At 36.8% G+C, this 20,511-nt stretch overlaps 1 protein-coding gene across 2 annotated transcripts in view; it reads left to right on the top strand.

The window, feature by feature from the left end:
- Window positions 1–20,511, top strand: part of HS3ST5 (heparan sulfate-glucosamine 3-sulfotransferase 5) — a 319,751-nt gene that overhangs the window by 275,044 nt on the left and 24,196 nt on the right. The window contains exon 1 of one of the 2 annotated variants that reach the window (XM_072643080.1): window positions 18,708–18,805. The exons of the other annotated variant lie outside the window; for it this stretch is intronic. The gene's annotated coding sequence lies outside the window, so the exon portion shown is untranslated. Of the gene's footprint in view, window positions 1–18,707; window positions 18,806–20,511 lie in introns of those variants that run through there. 2 annotated transcript variants of the gene reach the window in all.

Genomic DNA, 20,511 nt, shown 5'->3' with positions numbered 1-20,511 from the left:
TTCTGTTTCTAAATTGGCCGTGGTCTGTTCGCTGTGATTGTTGGCTATGTGTCTGTTATTTTATCAGGACCACATAACTAAACTTTTTTAAATTTAGTAACCTGTAACATGCCATACATAAATATGAATAAAAATAAAAGTGGAGACCACTGTCATTTGTTCTTCTTTCTTCTATATATGTGATTTTATATCCAAGCTAGGTTCATATCTGTTTCAATGAATTGAGCTTAGTTGTTATCACCAAATGAATGTCTCTTCAAACTTCCTAGTTTTGCCCATTTATCAATAATAGGCATTGATACCCAAAAGGTACAATTTTTTAAATAAAAGGCAGCCCACTGAAAGTACAAATAGACACTGATTATTTTATGCATACCTTGTTCACAAAGATTGCCAATCTAATATAATTAAACAGTCTTTATCATATGGACTGTCTCAACCATTGATTATAGAAGAATAAGAAACTAGCTTTTCAGACATGTTATTGAGTTTGACCAATCCCTGATGCTTCTCCAATCAAATGAGATAATATATCTAAAACACTTTGAAAACCTTAAAATGCAAGAGCAATGTTAGCCATCATTGTCATCTGCAGTGGATAAATATACATGATGCACACAAATGGCACATATAGCAAAGAAACAGGTCTGCCCTGTGTGTGTGTGTGTGTATGTATGTGTATGTATGTGCTAATGTTCCATCACAACCTTGACTTTTCCTCTAAGGAACCTCTTAAAGTCTTTCACGGAAGTGCTGAAGAACACAGTCTGGAAAAATATTTCTCCTAGCTGGCTTGGAGTAGGTATTGATTAATATTCCCCTTCTTGCAGTATAAAGAATCTTTTTCAAAAAGAACTTTAATAGAAAACTAAACCAAAATACAAAAAGCAGAAACACTGAGTTTTTATAGAATAGAAATGTAACCTTTAACCTTAAATTGATTTGGTTGGCATAGTTTGATGAAGTAACCTGATCTGATCCCTTTTCCTCACATAAACTTTGTCATGGAAAGCATGCCCTAGCACTACCTTTTTCAGTCTTTCGGTGTGTCCTACTCCTGCTTTGACCACTGGCTTCTATCTCCCACAAAAGAAAGACAAAATGGAGTTCCCATTTTCTTCTAAATACAAGAATTGCTAGTCAGTTAATCAGAGGATCATTCTGGGGTAAAAAAGAAAAAAATTCATATTTCTGCAAAGATAAATTCTAGGTCTTCCATAATTTGGTTCCAGCATACCTTTCCAGCTTTATCTCATGTTGCTCCTTTTTATAAATTCTAAATTAGAACAAATCTTAGCTACTCTCCATCCCCCATTCTCAATATTCCCTCTCCATTTTCCAGATTTGTGAGCATGCTGTTCTCCATGTCTAATATGTATTTCCCTTCTTCCTGCCATCTTTTACCCCCGTTACCTACTCTTGAAGTGTCTTTCTTCCTTCAAAACTTAATCCAACCTTTTCTGTTGCTCCCCTGATCCTCTTCAGGTGTAAATGAGCTTTCCCTTGTCAAATGTCTCGCAGCACTTTTCTCTGGACTTCCTGTTTACATGTATCTTTCTCCCTTATATCATATTTAAGTACTTGTAGTCCTTCGCCCTACATAACTCAGTCAGATTGTACACACCTTGAGAGTTGGGTCTATGCCAATTCAATTCAGCAAGCGTTTGTTAAACTCTTACTATATGTCTGGTACTACTAGGAGTTAGGTGCTACAGAGAAAAATGAAACAGTCCCTGCCTTTAAGGAGCTTACATCCTATCCATCTGTCTATTGTTTTCATTGCCTAAAATAGTGTCTAGCACATCATTGGGAATTCATAAATATTTGTTGAATTGAATTGGAATGAACTGAATCGAATACATTTATGTAACAAAATACACAGCTTATACCAATGTGACTGCTTCCCATCAGTGAAGGGTAGAGTCAGTTGTTTCCTTACACAGTTTTAATTCTCTAGGGAATATAGTAGGAATCATGGTCACAGTTGTCCATCACAGACAAGGCTGCCCAATTCCACTAGCTTGTCTAAGGCACATGAGAGGTTCTTTTACATTAGAGTAAATGGATGCAGAAGTCACATTCTTTGAGATTTAGTCATGGATGAAATTTCATAAAATTTCAAATTTTGCACAGAATTATGGTGCAGTCATTATAGCTATGAGCTCTTAGTACTTTTTAGTACTTGGCATAAATTTCAGATAAAGGAGGGATTAAACTTTAACCAGAAGTAAGTATCTACTGTCCCAATGTCATTTGGTGTGCCAGAAGCAGATTCTGTAGTACTTTACCAAGTCTCCCAACACCAGCATCTCTTTTTTCCCCTTTTTTTCTTTCTCTTTTCTTCCTTCTTGTTTTGATTATCTCCTACTCTTTTTCTCCTCTCTCCCACCTCCTGTCTTTCATTTTTTTTTATTTCTCCCTTTCTTCCCCTGTATTTTTCCTTTTCCTCTACTTTAGATCTGTCAGGGATGCCAGCAGGCATTGCTTACACCCAGAATTATCAATGAAGCTAAAATGATGCAGACTCCTACAGAACTTTCACCTTCACAGGCATTTTGCTTTCTTAGTCACGGTTGGCTAAACTCTGTAGAGAATATAGTTGGTAATTGTTCAGAGGAGATATACAAACTTAATCAATGTTGCATGCTATAATACTATGTGATCATAAAACTTTATTTCATCTATGCTATCTTGTGTTTCTTCAGTGGGGGAGGGAAGCCAGTGATGAAAACAGGAGGAAACATTGGAGAACTGAAAAATGGAGCTCCAGGACATTGTTTCCAATGTCATATAATCCGTCCACATGGTTGCCAAATTCATATTCTTTCAATACAGGTCTAACTATGTTAATTCCCTACTATAAAATCTTCAGTGTCCTCCACTTCCTGTAGGATGCTTCCTCACTTCCTGTAGGATGTCCTCTACTTACTGTAGGATAAGATACAAATTCCTTGATTTCACTGGGACCCATGAATTTTTTAATTTTTGATAACTAAGTTTCCTTCATAATCCTATGTATTATATATTAAACATTTAATAATATATTCTGAGAATAGGTGCATAGATTCATCAGACTTCCAAAGAGGTCCATGACACAAAAAAGTTAACCCCTACTTTATTTGGTACCTAAAGTCCTTCCTAATCTGACTCCAAACTCTCTTCCAAGACTTACTTCATGTTATTCTCCCTCCCGTATTCTACATTCCAGGTTGTTCTATTTTCTCATCTCTGTACGTGACATTCCATACCACTTTCTTGCCCATATGTGCAATGCTTTTCCTCCTTACCTGTACTTTTGTGAATTCCTAGTTTTGTTTAATCCCAGCTCAAATCCTACCACCTAATGAGAAGCTTTTCCTGATCCCTCAAGTTTTTTTTAATACTTCCTCACCCTCATCTATGAAATCAATTTGTGTTTGCAACGTATTTTGTATATGCATATGTAAATATATGTAATTACATACAAGTATATTTCTATGTACCTTTCTATGTAGGGGCAGCTCAGTGGTTCAGTGAATAGAGTGCCAGGTCTGGAGTCAGGAATATGTGAGTTCAGTCTGGCTTCAGACACATCCTAGCTATGTGATCCTCGACAAGCCACTTAACCCCATTTACCTCAGTTTACTCATCTGTAAAAAGAGCTGGAGAAGGAAATTGCAAACCACTCTAGTATATTTGCCAAGAAAATTCCAAATGGGGTCATGAAGAACTGGACATGACTGACAGATGTTTATATCTAAACATATATATCAGTCTAATGACTTCAATTACCTCTAGAATAAAATATAAATTCCTCTGTTTAGCTTTAAAAGCCCTGTGCAGTCAAACCCTAATCTGCACTGCCAACTTCATTGGAAGTTGGTTCCCCTCTCAGATTCTGTGTTCCAGCCAAATTGGTGTTCTCTCTTTGCCTCACAAGGCAATTAGGTGGCACAGCGGATAGAATGCTGGGCCTGAAATCAGGAAGATCTGAATTCAAACCGAATCTCAGACACTTACTATCTGTGTGACCACCCTGGGCAAGTCAGTTAATCCTCTTTGCCTCAGTTTTCTTCTCCGTAAAATGAGCTGGAGAAGGAAATGGCAAACCACTCCAGTATCTTTGCCAAGAAAACATCACATGGAATCACGAAGAGTTGAACACAACTAAATAATGACTAAACAACAATGTTTTCTGACAAGTGACGCTCCTGCTTCTATTTCTGTGCCTTCTGTACCAGCTGCACCACGTACCTGGAATGCATCTTCCTTCTCACCTCTCTACCTTATAAAGTCCCTCACTTTAAGAAGCAACTCAAGTACCATCTGATGTGTGAAGCCTTTCCTGATCCCTTCCACTGCTAGAATTGCCTCCCATTTAAATACTTCAAATATACTTGTATTTTATCACTTGATGTTTCTAGGAAATATTGTCATGTATTTGTGTCATCTCTCTCGTTAGAGTATAAGACCTTTGCAAGTGAGGATTGTTTCATTCTTTTCACTTATCTTCCCAGCTTTACCAGTCACAGATTAAGCACTCAAAATATATGTTGACTGATATATTTTGCAATTTATTTATCTGTGCATTTGTTTCTCCCTGATTGAATTGAAGTTCTTCAAGGGCAGGAAAAATATTTTAATTTTTGCTTCTGTATCCCTATCATGAAGCAAATAACAAGCATTTAATTAATCCATGTAGAAGTGAATTGAAAAACTCATTTTACAGCTAAGGAAACTAAATTTACTGTGTGCTAAGATACCTGGTATTAAGTGACAGAAATCCTGTCCATTTTCTATTCTAACTTACCACAGATAAAAGAATATAGGTATTATTTAAAATGTAGAGCCTTAAGAGTCAAGAAAAAGGTTAGAGGAGAAGGAAATGCCAGGAAATTATGCAATTTTTCTCCAGAAAAGATCACTACTCTATACTCTAAAGCATCATTTATTGATGTAGGGTTCATAGTACATGTACTTATTTAAAAAATGAGTTCTATTTTTCCATGCTTTAGCAGTTATACCAGTCCTGGAGTTTTCTGGAACTGTACATGAAGATGCTGAAAATGTGTACAAATTATTAGTTGGTAAAAACTTGTAATACCTTGTACTTATGCCTTCTGAATAATGGAAGAGTGGGGCTCATTTCAGCATTTGAGTAGCAATAATTTTTGATACATATAATGAGGCATGTTTTTCATCCAAGGACTAGTTCAGCTGGCATCAGAGAGATTCACCATCAGGGTGAGGAATTAGTTTTTCAGTCATAGTGAGTCTTAAAGCTTGTATACTAAAGCATAGATGGGTTTGTAATATGTCTAAATGGAGGATGTACCAATGAAATCATAAATCCCTAAAAAATTCAAGAATTAAATAGCTTCAACATTACAATTTGATATTAGACTTGAATGTTATTGACATAGTAAAAAAAAAAAAAAAAGTTTTTGGCCCAGGTTAAAAACCAGTGAAATAGAGAAATTTTTTATCTTGTTCTACAGGAAGTGGAGGCATGCTACAGGAAGTAAGGAAACATCCTAGAGGAAATGGGATGGCTCTTAAGATTTTATAATAGGGAATTGACATAGACCTGTATTGCAAGAATATGAATTTGACAACCACATGGACATAATATATTATATTATATCTTTAAAAAATGACCTGGAGCTCCATTCTTCACTTCTTCAGTATTTCCAAGGATTATCCCAACTTTATTCATTAGGTACCTGAGGTCTAGAGAGTTAATGTCACTTAACTGAGGTTATACAATTTGTCAATAACAGAGAGGGGGGTAGAACTCAGGTCTTTTTTCCTTTTTGTATACTATAGGGATTTCAATTTAAGGGATAGATAGATACATACACACATATATACATGTTGTTTGGTTGTTCTCAGTTGTGTCCAACTCTGTGTGATCCCATTTGGAGTTTTCTTGGTAAAGATACTGTAGTGGTTTGCCATGTCCTTTTCTAACTCATTTTACAGATGAAGAAACTGAGGCAAACAGAGTTAAATCACTTACCCAGGGTCATACAGCAAGTAAGTGTCCAAGGCCAGATTTGAACTTACAAAGATAAGTCTTCCTGGTTCACCACTGTAGCCACCATGCCACCTAGCTGCCAATAGATAGATAATATAAGTTTATGTAGAAATATATATATATACAAGCACACACATACTTGTTAACCTTTTCAGAGCTAAATACTGCTGTGTTCCTGTGCCCTTAGATATCACTATTTGTTAACAAAAGACAGATTTACTGATGTAGTCAACAAAAAACATCTTTCAGAGTGATAAGATTTAGAGAAGCTCTGACATTTTAATGAATTAAAGGCTGGAATAAGTCAAGAGACCTGTATTTCAGTCCTGCCTCCAACACTTACTAGATGGAGCTCCAGGTCATTTTTTAAAGATATAATATAATATAATATGTCCATGTGGTTGTCAAATTCATATTCTTGCAATACAGGTCTATGTCAATTCCCTACTATAAAACCTTCAGAGCCATCCCATTTCCTCTAGGATGTTTCCTTACTTCCTGTAGCATGCCTCCACTTCCTGTAGAACAAGATAAACTGGAGTGTCAGTTTCTACATCTAGAAAATGAATACTATCATGAGTGCCCTACTTGTTTCTCGGGGTGGCTCCAAGAAGAGTACTTAATAAATTATAAAATGCAAAATCAACGTATTATTATATTTGTGAGTGCCACACATTTACCTATAACATATCACAACAATGACCAACCAGTTTCCAGTGAGTATCGGACAGCCAGCTAGAGTGCCAGACCTGAAGTCAGGAGAACTCATCTTTGTGAGTGCAAACATTTACTAGCTGTGTGACCCTGAGCAAGTCACTTAGCCCTGTTTGCCTCTGTTTCCTCATCTATAAAATGAGTTGGAGAAGAAAATGGCAAACCACTCCAATGTCTTTGCCAAGAAAACCCCAAATGGGGTCATGAAGAGTCAGACATGACTGAAACTACCGAACAACAATGAATATATGTGGCATGGTGCCTATTTTAGAGACATTAAGCCAGATATGTTTTATAACTAGATATTTCTTCTTCCCAGGGACTTCTAACCCCTTCCCTCTTAGAACATCTTCTTCCCTCCTGCTTCAAATTCATCCACTAAGTACAAAGTCAATTGGCTGTAAATGGTAATGAGAAAAGTGTCATGTGATTAACTACAGTTCAGAGCATTCTGATTAGTCACTGGGAAAACAGTGAAACTTCCTCCTTAACAAAGTGTATTAAAGGCCAATGGTCCGTCTGAAGCCGGGTAGGAAAAACTAGTTGAGCGATGTTAAAAACTGGCTATTGATTTGTGCCGCCCCCCCTCCCAACTGAAAGCCATGCACTGATGTAAATGAAAACGTGTCAAGAGTCAATATTGATTTTTTTTTTAAATCAGACCATCTCTGGGGAAATACTGCTAGCCTTACTTGCTACACTTGTCTATGAATGAAATAAGACTCCTTTCCACAAGACTACACATGTCCAGACATCACATTCTCTTCTTTTACTGGAGGTATGGTAGATGCCAGTAGGTTGTCAGCAATCACTTCTTAGAGAAAATTATCCCGAGACCACAGAGAGAATAAAATATGGAAAAATGTGTGTTATGGGGGGAGGAAAGGTTTGAAAGTATACTGTAGTTCTATCTGTAAGTTTCAGCATACAGTATATAGTTTGTAATATACATATATAAAAATATATATCCTAATAAATAATCTTAAGCAAAATAAAAGTATCTTTGGAATTACAGTAACATAACAAGCAATAAGGAGAAGTTAATTTCAGTTCTGAGTTAACTGTGACATAGTGGATACTGTCCTGGTTTGCAGCCAGATTGACCTGAGTTCAGATCTTTCCTTAATATTAGCTTTATACTACTGCATAAACCATTTTACCCTCTAGGATGTAGAGTGAAAAAGTTGCAATCTGCATTAGTAGAGAGAGTTACCATACTGGGAATTCCCTACCATGATGAAATCACAAATCTTTCAGGTATTAACTCATACGAGCAATAAGAGAAGAGAACCTTTATTTTTTTCCTAGCCCCCCAAGTGAAAACTGACCTGGTTTCTCTCTCAGAGAAACTCTCTGAACTGTAACTGTACCATCATACTGAGGTCTTTGACAACTGCTCAGGGACAATATAAGGGACTGCCAATAGTCATGAATATATGGCTGTGGTTGAAACCCATGGGGGCTTTGTGTGGACAGGTAAAGTTAGACGTGGGGATTCAGCTGGGATGTGGCATGGCCTTTAATGTTATCCTTTCCCAATTAGAACAGAGAATTAGCATGGAAGATGAGAAGAGGTCATCACCTGTCAAAGTATATAAATGATCAGAAGTAAACTATTGAGATTAAAGCAAATCCTAATAAAGTGATGATGGAAGAGATCATTCCCTCCATGAGAGCTTAAAGGGCTAAATTAATCTACTTAGTTTTATTCAGTGGCCTCTAGGCACAGACAGCTGATTAAAACTGCCCGTTCCAAATTGATTAACTTTTTGTTAATTATTTAATGACCTTTGAGAAACTCGATTATGTGATTGGACTCTGTTCTCAAGTTTTTTTTTAAAAAAGCAGAATTAGATTTCAAGAGAAAAGAAATTAATATGCCAAACTAATTTATGTTGAATCACCTGAAGTAAAATGAAGGAATATATATCAAAAACTGTTAAAGCTGCCAAATTATGTTTGTCCAAGAAGAAAGATTATAGTAGTAGCAAATATATTCAACAGTGACCATAAGGTCATTATCTACAGTGATCTAGAGATATGAGACACCAGTACAGCACCCTTGGTGTGATGAAAACTAATTTCTCAGTGGGCTCTCTAGACAAGCTAGTTGGTATTTATTCAACTTCATGTTTTGCCCCTTACCAAGTAGTAAAGTTCTTGAATGCTGAAACCTTATCTTTTGCACTGTGATGGTGGGGCCTCCAGAGTAGCCCAAAGTAGATAAGAATAGCCACTCATACTACTAGAAATAGAAATTCTTCTGTAATCTTGCCATCTACTGATTTGTATCACTATTTATTTATCTCTTTACATGCTTTTCTCCATTTTTCCAGCTTACTAGATTATATGCTCCTGGAAGACAGGGTCCATACTTGTTAAAATTCTTCACATTCCTAGGATCTTGCTATCTATGCACATAGTTGTCCTTGACCCCATTTTGGGGTTTTCTTGGCAAAGATACTGGAGCAGTTTGCCATTTCCTTCTCCAGCTCATTTTACAGGCAACCCTGAGGCAGACAGAGTTAAGTGGCCCAGGGTCACATGACTTGTACATGTCCGAGGCCAGATGGGAAATCATGAAGATGAGTCTTCCTTAGTCCAAGCTCAGTGTTCTGTCCACTTCACCAGTTAGCTACTCCCTCTATGCAAATAGGTACATTCATTAAGTCCTGGTTAACTGAATGATGTAAATAAATGAACAACTAGTTCCATTTGAAAGACATATGGAAATGGAAAAGGGTACCTCTAGCTATTGAATCAATTTCATTTGGGCACTAGGCAAATTTGTGTGTGTATGCGTGTGTGTGTGTTCATCCTTCGTTGCCAAAGAAAACCATGCCATCACAGAAATAATGACATGATATGCACTTGAGTTTGTTTTGAGTGAAGGAGGGCTGTGCAGGTCACCAGCCTCACTTCTCCTCCAGAGCAATCTGAATCCAGTGACCAGATATTCATCAGGATGACTAGAGATGACCCAGGATGAGGCAGTTGGGGTTAAGTGACTTGCCCAAGGTCACACAGCTAGTGAATGTCAAGTGTCTGAGGTAAGATTTGAACTCAGGTCCTCTTGACTCTTGCACTGGTGCTCTATCCACTGTACCACTTAGCTGCCCCAGGCAAATATATTTAAATACTTACTAAAACAGCCCTAACCTGTTGTTTCTCTGAAAATTAGCCCAAAACAAATCAGAAATGATTTTTCCAGATAAAGATAATGAATATTTCCTTTGTTTCCTTCTGCCAAAGGATATACCTCCAGTTCCTATATCTAATCAAGCAATTCTTGTGCTCAGTTCAGTTCTAGATTCATTAAGTAACTTAATGAGTATAGAGAACTATGCCATAATCTGGGGATACAAGGTTTATATAAGACATCTTTCCTGCCTTTGTGGAGCTTATGGTCTAATAGGCACTCCTACCTTTGTGACCCACTGAAATACTTTTAGAATGTTTAGAGTTAGTTGCATTTGTCAAAAGATTAATGCTCTTTTTTAGCTTGCAATCATAAGTGCTTACATCACTAATAGTTTAAATTTAACAAGCTAACCAATTTCATTCCAACATGAATGATTAAGGTGAAAATAAAGACTGATTTAGGAAGCAGCAGCTTTTAGCAAGCTATCACAGCCTGATGTGTCCAGATCAAGCAAAGGTTGAAAAATCACTTTGTCAAACCTCTCCTATTCTTAATAGGAATTTCAATATGGTTACAGAGCTTTTGAGAAGAATGATTTATGTTTATGTTTGATCCTGAGAAATTCCTTTAAAGAGCCATTGCCATTACCTTTTCAAGTAAGTGGAAGCAAATAAAATAATTATCTACATGCTAGACACATGTAAACATGAGCATATGTACATATGAGGATAGAATGGGTACCATACACATAACAGTCCTAAAAATAAGAACTTAAGAAATTCAGAGGGGGGAAGAAGCAGATGGAGAAAAGAAGGTATGTCGAGAAAAAAATCTGTGCCTACCTCAGTTTTTTTTCAAATTTATTGCCCTACATAATTTTTCCTAGTCAATCATTTCTGTAAATGGCAAATTAAAAACAAAAAATGTCAAGCTACATTTTTTTGTTATCACTGAGAGGTAGGGTAGTAAGTGTAAAGAGGGTGACATTTAGAGTCAGGAGGACTGACTCCAGTTCATATCTCCATCATTTACTTCCTATGTGACTGTAAACAAATCAGTTCCTACCTGTAGGTCTCAGTTTTCCTCATCTGTAAAATGAGGAGAAGCGAATTAGATATCTTCTACGGTCACTTCTAGCTGGAAATCTATGATCCTGACTCTATACATTTATTCTTTGACATTAGTGGACAAATGACTTAAAAGGCTGCAATGAATATGTATGGATTTTCTGAAAGAAAAAAAATACAAGGAAGAAAAATTTTCCCTTTAAAGTCCAGATCAATAAGGTTCAAAAAAGTATGGTTTTTCTGATACATTAATTTAGCCTCTTAGGAAAGTTCTAAGTTATAATCCTGAACACTCACATCACAAAATTTGACAAGAAAATAAAACAGTAAATATATATGTAATATACCATTACAATCTGGATATATTTTTACAAGTGGGGAGGGGAGAATTGAGGGAGAGAGAGTATATAGATTCTGATATACTGTACCAAGGATTCTAGCCTAGTAATATGTAGGCATAAACATGATTTCATGTGATGGAGCAACAATTTCTGAACCAGTTTCAAATTTGTCATGTCTTAGAACAGTAAGTGAAATATATCTCAGGACTTTTGTTGACTTTAGGGAAAAAACAAGTATGCAGGGCTGAATTTTGGGGTATGGAGAGAGGGAAAGATGAGGTGTATGCAGGCTTTGGGATTGTTCTTTGAGCTTATTGGAACAATATTAATCACTTTGACATCAGAGCATAATTTCTAAGCAAAGAAATGTAACGCTAGGAAATATTCATGTTCTCAGTTTCTAAAATATATTATTAAGTGTGAAAAATAGTCATAAAACTGACTGGAATTCTTGCCTTTTTGGTAAACAAAAGAAATTGGGTTCAGTGAAGCATATTCTGCCTTATTCTTCATCAGGCAGATATTTACATTTGCATCCTAAAATTATTTACCATAAATTGCCCTGCTTTTAAAAGATCAAGTTTAAATACGTTTTGGTTCAAGCAGATTTTAGAGCACTAAACTGTAGTTTTCAGGAAGTTATCTAAGCATTCTAATGTTGATATAAGGGAAGCATATTCTTTGAATTATAGAACATTTGATTCATGGTTCTTTCAGCTGAGGAACAAGTCTCATTCAGGCCACCGATTTTGTGGAAGATGGGGGCACCCCCTAGTGGCCAATAAGTAGACTACTAAAAATTTCAGATAATCCTTATGACAAGGTAGTAGAAATAGTAGTAGCTATTACTATATATGTATCACTTAAGCTTTGCAAAATATTTTACCCATATTTTCTTGTTCTATCTTCACAATAACCCTTCAAATAGCACTGTGAAGTTGGTGTTATTATATTTAGAAACAGCTTTGATATCTTAGATATTACAATTAGAATTTAAGTTTTTTGCAACTGGGGATTATTTCATTCTCTGTATTTTCCCCCACTGTGTAGGATTATTTCATTCTTTGTATTTTTTCCTGCTGCCTAGCATGGTGCCATGAACAGTAAGGCATTTAATAAATGCTTGTTGATTGGCTAATTGATCTAATTTTCATAAACCACTTTAATCTTTTTTTGTTTATGTTCCCTTCCTTTAAATATCCCCATAGGCTTTTTCCTTTGTGGAACTTCTCCATTCCCATTCTACTTTCTCCCTTTGCATAGTAATCCTCATTTCTCTGAATTCAAATTCCAATTGTTCCCATTTCATCATTTATTCATTCAAATATTTGTTGTTATTTAGTTGTTTTTCAATTGTCTCCTACTTTTTGTGACCCCATTTGGGGTTTTCTTGGCAAAGATACTGGAGTGGTTTGCCATTTCCTTCTCCAGTTCATATTACAAATGAGGAAACTGAGACAGACAGGGTTAAGTGGCTTGCCCAGGATCACACAACTAGTAATTGTCTGAAGCTGGATTTGAACTCACGGCTTCCTGACTACTCACTGCACCACCTAGCTACCTATTTATTGAATAAGCATCTGTTTAATGCCTCATGTACCAATAATGTGCTAGTCTGTGACAAGGATGCCCCCCCCCCCCACACACACACACACACAAATAAAAGGTCCTTTCCCTCAAGGAATTTTCATTCTGTTGGAGTAAAACAATACATTCACAGACAAGCAAACACAAAATATGTATAACATAATTCGGGGCAAAGTTAGAGCAGCGAATATAGGTTTCAGGATAGGTGTACTGTAGTAGTGCTCACCTGAGACTTGAAGAAAGGTAAGGATTCTAAGGGGGGAGAAGTGAAGAGGAAATCATTGCAGGCATGAAGTACAGTGCAGAGATGGCAGATGGAATGTCTCAAGGATTCTCTTCTTATCTGCCCTAGTTTTTCAGAAACCGTAGAGAGGTGAACAATGGAGCACGTTCCCCTGGGGATTAGCAAATCCTCATTAAATGAAGAAAATAGCTCAACCACCATAAGCTATGCTTTTACTAATAATGTGGCACCTATAGAAATATATTCCTAATTCTTTTCCCAAACTAAAGGAAATTTATATATGAACGGATACATGATCAAGGAAAAAGGGGTACAATGAAGGCAAAGCATGCTTTCTGAATGCACATTGAAAGTGGCTTAAAAAAGCAAGCATTGAAATACTTAGCATTTTCTAAAATGATAAAACTTATGTCTTAAAGTGTATCTTTTTTTTCTTTTTGACAAAATCTAGCCATTTGTGTGTAGTTTCGTTATATTGTCACAGAGCAATATTTAATTGTATATTTACCTGGCATCCCTTTAAAAATTACTTTAGAGAAAATAGCTCTTTCATTCCTATATCCTTTCATTAAAATAAGCAAGAAATGTGCTTATTTATTTTTTGCCCTTTTTTGCAGATGAAGAGACTGAAGGGATGAATTAGCCTAGAATTCTTCAAAGATAAAAATAAAATCTTGGCATAATTAGTAGGCTAGTTCTGATCTCTTGAATCAACACCAGCCTAATAAAGGAGTCCATACTCTTATGTTATTTTAAAGAGGAATTTACACTGGAAGTTAAACTGCTGAATAAGTTAAATGTTACTCTGTATAAGTTAGGAGAGAAGATGGACTTAGTACAGAATGAAATGTGCGTGTATGTGTGTGTGTGTCTGCATCTGCGTACATACATTTAATTGTGTGCTTATACCTGGATATGACCAACAAAGAAACTTGTTTTGTTTTACTATGTATATTTTGTTCCATAGGCTTTTTTCTTCTTTTCAATGAAAGGTGAGGGGAAGTGGGAGGGAGAGAAAAATAGGTTTTTATTCATTAAAATAAATTAAAAATAAATCAAAGATAGGAAAAGGAATAGAGTGGAATGAGAGACACAAAGCCTGGTAGTCCATGTTCGTATTCCAGCTGTGGGTGTGGAAGCAGCTGAGCCGACTAGAGTATGTGGTAGAATTTGAACTCAGGTTCCAGAACCAGGGCACTTTCCTTCTTCCATGTTCCTAAAAGCCAAAACAAGGTAAGTGGTCCAAAGGCTAAAACAATATTAAAAACAGACAAAACTCCTGCCCTTCCTGACCTGCCCTACCAACCCACCTCGAGAAAAAAAGAACAAGAGAGGAGAGTTTAAGGAGCTAGAAGGGCAAGGGGAAAAAATGGCAAGGAACTAAATTCGAGGTGCCAGCTGCTGCACCAGAAAAAACCTAGATAACCGAGGCACCTCTGCCAAGGGTCCAGAGAGTTTCTTTTATTCGTTTTGCGGTAGGAACTATTTCCTGCATAGTAAACCAGAGACGGCTTAAATCCCAACCCTTGCCATGAGGTCTTTGTGAACTTCAGATTTTTCCTGAGCATCTCTAGTGGTTATCGTTTATAGCCAGGATTTCAAAACTACTACCTGGACCACTTGGGCTCTGTTTGCAATTTGCCAAGTCATATAATACAGCCATTTTCCCCTTTGTTCATAGGAATATGTCATTTCATTAGCAGATCTCTGTGATTGGAAACAGTGATTTAGAGATTAGTGCAAATAGATTAGTGATGGAACAGGAGATAAAGAGCAGATTTGTGATTTCATAGTTATTGCAAACTCCCAGGTGAGATACTCCCTCAACTAATGCAAGTCCTCCTCTGCAATTTGAAGAGAACTGCATAGATTATAGAGAGTTTAAGTGACTAGCCAGCCATTGCAAAGCCAGGGTATGGCCAAGGTTACACTTGGACCCAAGTCTTCTTGGGTCCTCTAAGGACAGCTCTTCTCACACTGCCTCTGCATAAAATTAAATGTGTGTATACATACATATATATATATATATATATATATATATATATATATATATATATATATATATATATATATATATATACATATATATATAATATTAAATAAAATGTAAAAATAGGAATTTAATTTAAAATAAGCATTCACATTGAATCTGAGACTATTAAAAAATTAACACCCTCCAATTAGTTCATTAGAGGCATCTGGGTGCAGTGATGGATAAAGTGCTAGACTTAGAGTCATGAAGAATTGATTTCAAATGCAGCCTTAGACACTCACCAGCTCTGTGACCCTGGAAAAGTCACAGCTTCAATCTGTTTCTTCATTTGTAAAGTAGAATAAAAATACCTAACTCACTGGGAGTTTGTAAGGTTCAAATGAGATCTATGAAGCACTTGGTAAACCTTAAAGCGTTATATAAATGCTATTATATGAACTCTTTTGTGCGTGACCTTTGGTAGAGCCTTCTGAGCTTGTATTGGTCACAGTCAGACACCCTGTGCCTTGAGCCCAACATAGTGATGCTATTTTAGTCCTTCTTCTTCAAGAATAAAGGAGAGCCACCACCAAAATGGTATCATCGTCACCATTATCCATATTACTATGCTTTTGTCATTATTCATGCATGTGCCTTGTTTCTCCAGTTAAATTTGCAGCATCTTTGTGTGCAGAAATAATGTTTCATACTTTTTAACTATGTATTTATTACTTTGATGGACCAATAGATCAGTGCTAAGACTCAAATGACAAAATGCTGCAAGTTTCACATGAAAGACTTAAGAAGTTAAGAATATTTACTGAAGGACTTAGATTCATTCCCACCAGTCCCCGAGGGACTTTCATCTAGGTGGGCCTGAACCTCAGTTTCCTGAACTCTGAGTTCTCTTTGCTGTGGACCCCACAAATCAGACATGTGTGACAGCAAGTAGGACATTGACACAACACCAAGCTAGCCTACCCTCCTCTGTAGCTGAGTAATTTTTTACACTCTGTGGTTAGCTGGATGGAAAAATTCTGGCAGTAGTATCATAACTTATGTCCTCGAACAGATTTATGACAGGGACAGGCAGGGTTGGAGAGAAATAAGGAGACTAGATCACCATAGGAACATAGATTTAGAGTTAGAAAAAAGAATCATAAAAGTTCCTTATTTTACGGGCAGGGAGTTTAAGGCAGAGAGAGGTTAAGTAATGGTCAACAGGGTCATACAACATCTAAGTATCTTAGAGAGGAGTTGAATTCAGGTCTTCCCAACTTCAAGTCCAGGACTCTATCAATGGTGACCCCTATCTGCTTACTATCTTATCTTTGGGCAAAGACTGCAAGAGTCAAAATTTGCTAATTCCTGGGAAAGAGAAACTTAATTAAGCAAACAAAAGTGTAAGTGACTATCTGACTATAGTAAGAGCAGTTTGAGTAGTTTAGTGAATAAAGTGCAGGGCCTGGAAGCAGGAAGACTCCTCTTCCTGAGTTCAAATCTGGCTTCTGACTCTTAGTAGCTGTGTGACCCTGGGCAAGCCACTTAACCCTGTTTGCTTCAGTTTCCTCTTCTGTGAAATGAGCTGGAGAAGGAAATGATGAACCACTCCAGTATCTTTGCCAAGAAAACCCCCAAATGGGGTCCCAGAGAGTCAGACATGACTGAAACCACTGAACATCACAAGCAGTCGGTGAAGTCATCTAGTAATAGGGCTGCTTTTTCCGCAATCTATTTCTACTTTGGGAGGGTACTTGTTCTAGGAATAGAGGAGTAAACTCAGCAAGGGAACTCAAATGTATTGCTCCAGGCTGAATCTGAAAACACTTTATTATGGGTCACTCTATCCTGATATAATCTGTGTCTAGACTCTGAAGTAGCATAAGCCATTATTGTATGCCAGCACAGACACCCATGAACAGCCTAGTGCAAAATAAAGACACTAAGGTAGAAAATCCAGGACTTCAAACACTCTAAGTCCAACTGGACAGGAGCATCTACAAAAAATATTCTAAATGTTGTGGAGATGGCAGCTAGGGTGGCACAGTGGATAGAGCTCTGGTCCTGGAGTCAGGAAGACCTGAGTTCAAATCTGACCTCAAATACATACTAACTTTGTGACCCTAGGCATGTCACTTAATGGGCAGCTAGGTGGCACAGTGGATAGAATGGTAGCCCTGGAGTCAGAAGGACCAGAGTTCCAGTGCACTCTCAGATCCTAACTGTGTGACTCTGGGCAAGTCACTTAACCCTATTTGCCTCAGTTTCCTCATTTGTAAAAAGAGCTAAAGAAGGAAATGGAAAACCACTCCAGTATCTTTGCCAAGAAAGCTCCAAATATGGTCAGGAAGAGAAGGACATGACTAGTTGACTAAACAGTGACAAACATTGTTGAAGGGTCTTTTTATCTACCTGTGATCCATAGCATCCCATTCTTTCTGCTATCCTAAAGATAAACCTGGACATATAATAGAAGCTCAATAAATATTTGTTTGTGTTGTTGATGACAAGGCCCCAACCTCCCTACTCTTGAGTTCTGACCATACATAGAGCTAAATTTTAATTGCAAGATTAGAGCATTAGCAGAGACTTTGAAAGCTAGAGGGGACTTTAGAGATCATTTAGACCAATACCCTCATTTCACCCATAAGGAAACTGAGGCTTGGAGAGACAGGAAATCCTATAGAAGTTGGAGAAACTTTTTCATTTCTCCTTCTTAGGAGGATTTTTTTCCGATATATGGGAACATCACTATTTTGAAATTGAGGGGAATGGGAGGAAGAGGATGAAAGGGAAAATAAGAGGAAGTGACAGAAATTCACCAAGAATTCATTGATAATCACTGCTGCCAATCATTCTTATCAACACGCAGAGACATTCTAATAATTGGTCTATTATATGTTCAGAACACAGACCCTGTGGTGCACAAAATCTGATCAACCAAGAACAAGTCATTTTAAGCAACCTTATGTAGGTTTTAGTTAAAAGGCAGGATGAATGCAATGTAATTTTACAGAGGATATAAGGGGAAGATAAAGATTTACACATCAAAGAACAGATAGCTAAAGGGGAATATCTACATCAGGTAAAATTATAAACTGGACAGTAAACACTAGGGATAAAGCTGGAATTTGCAGACTAACCATTAACATCAGGGCTATATACCTTGTTACTTTACATGCTCATCTTAAGTAAATAGAAGTAATAAAGCTGAGCCAGAAACAGTTAATCATCTGAGCTTAAGTTTGGTGTTTTAGCTAAATTCTGCAAGCTCTCGCTGGGGAACTGACTTGCTGTGTTAAGGAAATGGTCATAAAGTCAAACATGAAAAATTCTTTCACCATAGAAGTCAGGAAGGAAGGAAGGAAAAATGGGAACGAAGAAAAGGAGAGAGAGGAGAAAAGGAGAAGAAAGAAAAAAAAGATTGTAGTTCACAGAACTAGACTCACTGAATGAATGGGGGAGAGCTTTTAGAAACTGCAATGAATGTCTTTCTTCCTGTACCAATATAGTATAGCCTCATAGAAGCACATGCCACCAAACCATCCAAGTGATGATGCAAGTGCATCACTAGGAAACTAATGTTTGTAAAACATTACCGTGTAGCTGCTTTTCACCTCTCTCAGTTCTGATCTTAGGAGGATATACACCAGGGTAGAAAGCAACAGCGGTGATTTTGGGGACATTGTGAAAACATGGCTTTGCTTCCTTCTCTGCAGAAGGTGAGAATAGTGGCTTATAAATATCTCAATACAACTCCTTCTTGTGTCTGTGTAGAATTGTGTCTAAATGATTCTGTATAAAAATGCTCAGGAATCAATCCTACTGGACAGGAGTCTGAAGAGTGAATCACTTGAATCAAACAATTAACTCAGCACTCTCTGGGGCTTGATCCATAGAATTTTGCTTCAAGATTAGCGTGCCAAGGTGAAGATTAACACCTCTGGGTCACTGGGGTTGATGAGACATGACTTATTAATCCTTCACGAAAATCTTAATTAGACACTAGAGTACTTCTTACTTCATCGTTAAATACTACCAAATCCCAGGATAATTGGAAGATAAATAGTGACTGTGATAGAAAGTGGTGTTATAATTAGGCCCACTGAAATGAAAGGAATGATCTTTTTTCCACAAGGAGAGTATATGTCATCCTTCCCTCCTTTAAATAACTCAATATTAACATTTGCAATAAAAATTCAATATAAATATCTTATTTTAGACAGAAATCTGGACACTAGGGAAATGGGACAATGACTCACAAGAACACTTTGACTATGAATCATGTTTTATTGATGACCTCAAACCCAATAACTTTAATATTTTTTTCAGGTAAATATTTTTCTAAGTTTTATTGATATACCATAGTCTCTCCCCCAAGAATTCTTTCTGATAACAAAGGAAAATAAACAAACTAAATTGTATCTTTGCCTCATAGCACATGTACCATTACACAGGGGTAGTCCTCCACTTCAATACAAAATGAACAAAAGTGTGTTTTATCTATATTTAAGGAACTATGATCTTTTCCAAGTTAATTAACACACTATAATGATTATTGTTACTATAATTTACATTTTATGGCATTTTTAAAACAAATATCTTCCCATGGACAGATATCTGTTTACAGCTGTAAAGTTTTTGTTATCCAATCAAATAGATTTGGGTTTATGTATCCAAAAGATTTTACTTTTAAGAAATGCTTCATTTCTTTGGCATTTTGTACATCAGTCCACAAGACACCTGAAAGGGATTGCAGCCAAAGGGGAGGGTGGAGCTGAAATTCATTCAAGGATACTAAAACTCAAAAGGAAAAATATTTTACTTGAAAGCACAATTAAAAACAAAAGGTTTCCTATGTTTGATGGTCACTTTTTTAAAATTAGAGAATAAAGACAACCCTTTAAAAAAAAAGTTCAGAAAATCTCTTTGAGACATTAGCTTACTCTCTTCTAAACAAGTCTCCTTCAGTTAACTGGGATGATTATTGTAGACATTTTACATAGAGTTAGCTACAAAGTATGCTAATAAGCCGGATTGCCAAATTATATCGATCAGTTCTAACATCAACAAGCAAATTGCTATTTGCAGAGAAAAAAATGTGTAAGATATGCGTATCTCCATAGTCATGTAAACCACCCTTTGCAGTCATAGCCTCATAGCCTCATTTCTTACATCATCTTAATCACTGAATAGTCTTGCTTCAGCTAAACGGAGACCTGGGAAAGAACTCAGCTTAAAAAGGTCAAAGTCTCCTAGTGCATCCAGAGCCATCTCCAGTTGTCCTAATCTGTGTCTTGCCACTGGACCCAGATGGCTCTGGAGGAGAGAGTGAAGCTGGTGACTTTGCATAGCCCTGCCTCACTTAAATCCAATTCACTTGTAAGTCAAGACATCACCTTCCTGATGTCATCAGTCCTCTTTGAGA

This window comes from Notamacropus eugenii, chromosome 2 (assembly GCF_028372415.1).
Source record: "Notamacropus eugenii isolate mMacEug1 chromosome 2, mMacEug1.pri_v2, whole genome shotgun sequence".
In the NCBI taxonomy this organism is placed as follows: Eukaryota; Metazoa; Chordata; class Mammalia; order Diprotodontia; family Macropodidae; genus Notamacropus; species Notamacropus eugenii.
The sequence above is the reverse complement of the archived record's forward strand: the minus strand, read 5'-3'. Positions and strand labels throughout refer to the sequence as shown.